Genomic DNA, 4,056 nt, shown 5'->3' with positions numbered 1-4,056 from the left:
AGGGAAGGCTATGCTACAGGAGGGATAGGGAGCTGGTTTAGTGGGGCGGGGTAGGTGGCCTAGGCAGGTGAGCCTGGTGTGCAGCAAACGTGAACAGAGTCACCTCTCTTGGAACAAGACACAGGACTCTCCCGTGGGTGAAGCCCCTGCTTGGGACACCAGATCCCACATTGGAGTGATTGGGTTCCAGTCATGGCGCTCATTCTAATCCCAGCTTCCTGCTGGTGCAGTCTGGAAGAGCCAGCAGGTGATGGCTCAAGCGCTTGGGTCCCTGACCCCACAGAGGCAACTTGGAGTATGGAGCCCCTGCCTTCAGCCTGGCCCAGCCCTGGCTGTCATGGACATTTAGGGAGTGAACCAGCAGGTGGAAGACCTCTGTCTGTTTCTGCCTTTTACTCTGCCTTTCAAATAAATTTTTAAAATGTATGCATACTGGACAGAGTTCAATTGTTCTGTGCAAATAGAGCTAATTTAGCACCATCATTGTATCCCCAAAATTATAATTTAAAAGTTTGCATTAAAAGAAAAAAAAGTTCGCATTATTTCTGTTGTTGAAATAAAGCAGCTGATGCAGTAGACACAGCTTGGTACCAGTGTGCTGGGAAAGGGGGGTGGCTTTGGCACTGGTGGAAGTCCTAGGGATGGATAAGTTGGGGAAACCTGGAGGACAGCTGTTTTATCAGCAGAGGTTAGGCATGCTACAATGAGGACATGAAGGCAGATGCTTCTGAAGTGTGTAGAGTCCAAGGAAGAATTTGCTAAAAAGGGATGGATGAGACAGCTAGAATAGAAACTGGAAGTGTCGGATTATCCATCACAGAAAGTGTCCTAGCAGATGCGTGGGGTCAGGATCCTGGAGAACTCACGAGACAAGTAGCCAGGGCGGAGTAAGGGGGGCTTGGAAGCCTGGGCTTAGGGCTCTCGGCCCAGCTCTGCGAACGTCTGAGGTTGGCTCGGGCGGCCGCTAGATGTCGCTCTAGCGTGTCTGTTGTGACGAGATGCTTTCTTCTGCAACAAGTGAAAATCAAAAACCTCACAAAGACCAAGAAAGTTAAATCACAAAACACTCATCCTTATTTTATGAATTCCTTCTTAACAAATACAAGGCAATCTATATGTCTCTGAAAGAAAACTCTCTCAAGATCGATTGCCGAATGATCGTTTCAAGGAAACATTTGGACATTCTCAGAATTGAAGACGACTTGCCCTCTGTGAAAGCGTCTATGTTCCTATTGGGAGATGCTAACATTGATGAACACCAATTGACTGAAACTTCGTACTGCTTTTTGAATCTAACATATTAGTCACGTTTAAATTTTTACTTAGGGCCCGGCGGCTAAAGCTGCTAAAGTCCTCGCCTTGAACGCGCCGGGATCCCATATAGGTGCTGGTTCTAATCCCCGCAGTTCCACTTCCCATCCAGCTCCCTGTGTGTGGCCTGGGAAAGCAGTCAAGGATGGCTCAAAGCCTTGGGCACCCTGCACCCGTGTGGGAGACCTGGAAGAGCTCCTGGCTCCGGATCGGCACAGCACCAGCCATTGCACTAACTTGGGGAGTGAATCATCAGACAGAAGATCTTCCTCTCTATCTCTCCTCTCTGTATATCTATAATAAAAATAAATAAATCTTTTGAAAAATAAATTTTTATTTATTTGCGAGGCAATAGGAGATAGATGGATTGATTTCCAATCTGTTGATTCACTCTGCACGTGCTTACAGCATTCTAGGCTGTGCCATGGCCAAAGTCAGGAGCCAGGAACCCAACCTGGGTCTCCCAGGGGGCAGGGACTGAGGTCCTTGAGCCACTGCCTGTTGTCTGCCAGGGTGCACATTAGCAGGGAGCTGGGATTTCAAGAAGGGCAAGCAGTTGAACTCAGCCTTTCTGTTATGGGCTGTAAAACCCCAAACAGCATCATTAGCACCATCTCAAACTACTGCCCCTGTTAGCCAGTGTTTCGTCATCTGAATCGCATCAGGAAGGTATAGCCTCACTATTCTTAAAGCTAAAAGATGTTTGGTTTTCAAAATAGAGTATACCCACCCCAAAGTTCTCACAGGTGCAGGAATTCTCTCTACTCTGCTTATCGCTTTCGACAAACTGTCTCTAATAAAGCAAAGCGCTGGTGAGAACTTCTGCCTTCCTCTTCTGGTCCTCCTGATGACGTCAGAGGGGTGGTGCTGGTGTGAGCACCTCCTTTCCCAGAATCAAGGCCGTTTGACTTGCTCTTGAGGCTCTGCTGCATGTGGCTCTAACATGTGTTCAGAAGAATCAGGTTGACTGTATGTTGAGTCTGGCTTCTGTTGAAGCTGTCAGATAAATGACCAAATCTCAGGAAATCTCTGCAAAGTGAAACGTTCCCTGCGAGTGGATGTAAGGGCGAGAGAGCGTTCAGGTGAGTTGACTTGGTGTTTGAATGGCAGCTGTGGGATTGGGAGCCAGGTGCACATGTCTCTAGTCCCAGCTGCTCTGAAGGCTGAGGTCAGAGGATGTGATTGGGGCGCTCTTTCCCATATGGGTGACAGTCACAGAAGACCCTTCTATCAGCCTCAGGTTCCTAACCACACTCTTTACTTCCTCATCCTCAGGCTGTAGATGATAATGTTGAGCATGGGGGTCACTGCCCCCATGGAAGAGGAAGATGTGTTTGTTTCTCATGTCCTGCTTGGCTGCCCCGATGGGCTTCACATATATGAAAAATGGGATCCAGTAGGAGAGTATGCCTACATCCTGAGGGAGATGGGCAGAACGGTCTTCCCCTCAGGAGAAGGAATCTTCAGGATTGTGGCAATGGTGGTGGTTGTAGGAGACAGAAGTGAAAAGAACTGGACCCCCAGGCTGGTCACATTTGTCACTCCCAGGCAGATCCTAAGGATGGGGATGGCAGCCCAGGTCTGTTTCAGGAGAGTGGGATATCCTAGGTGCAATGCTTGGTGACACGGCCCCCACAGACAGGCCACTTACCACCCAGGATGTGTTTGCAATAGACACAGCACCACTGTTAGGCATGGAGCCGGCACCCATGGGCACAGAAGGAGCCTTGCTCATGATCAAGGGTATTTGAGGGGCTTTCTAGGTGGCCCTGTAGTGATCAGATGCAAATGTGCTCAAGAACAGGCACTGTGCTCCTGCCACGGCCCAGGAAGGAACCGTCTGCATGGCATAGGTTGACAAGTAGATAGTCCTCCAGGGGCCAGGAAGAGTCCAGGACCAGCAACATGGAGGAGGTCATGTAATCACAAGTCTAGGAAGGAGAGGTTGGCCAGGAAGAAGTACATGGGCATTTGCAGGTGGGGGTCAAGGACGGTGACCAGGATGAGGACCCTGTTGCCCAGCAGGATTACCAGGTACATCAGCAGGATGAGCACGAAGAATGTCTTCTGCAGTGCAGGGTGGGCTGAGAGGCCCAGGAGAAGGAACCTTGAAGTCTGACTTTTGCCAAGTGCTATCCCCTGTGTCATCAGCAAAGTATAACGCAGCACATTGGGCATCACCCGGGATGTGGTCGAGGCCCTATGTGCAATGGGAGGACATGGATGTGCCAGAGAACAGGAATGGAATGAGAGACAGGGGGTGTCCTTAACTGTGGAAGAGAGAAGGTCGGGGCTGGGCCTGCACTGAGTAAGGGCCTTAAATGTCCTCACTGTGGACCAATTTTTTTTTCTGTTGTTACTGCATTAATCAGTCGCCACAAAGGCAACCAAGCAAATGACTTTAGGTCTTCTGAACAACGTGGTGACCAAGAACTTGAACCCAATAGAGCTAATCCCCTACATAGAGGAGGCATGTCACCCACTTTAGGCTCAGCATCTGGAAGATGCCATGAATCATTCCTTTTAATACAACTTTCCGTTGAATCTGGGCTATATTAGGTACTCAGTAAGGTAAATCCCCAAGCAGCTGTGATTCGGAGACCTAGCCAATGGTCATGCTCCTTTAAGCTTTGGTGGCATGTGGGGGGACCTTGTATGGAGAAGTTAACCCACAGCCATGCAAACGAACATGTTGAAGGCTCTGCCACGAGGAGGATGAGCGTCACAGTCTGCTCAAGTGCAGGG

The sequence above is a fragment of the Ochotona curzoniae genome, unplaced genomic scaffold (genome assembly GCF_017591425.1).
Source record: "Ochotona curzoniae isolate NIBS_2020 unplaced genomic scaffold, NIBS_Ocur_1.0 scaffold_3208, whole genome shotgun sequence".
Lineage (NCBI taxonomy): Eukaryota > Metazoa > Chordata > Mammalia > Lagomorpha > Ochotonidae > Ochotona > Ochotona curzoniae.
The sequence above is the reverse complement of the archived record's forward strand: the minus strand, read 5'-3'. Positions refer to the sequence as shown.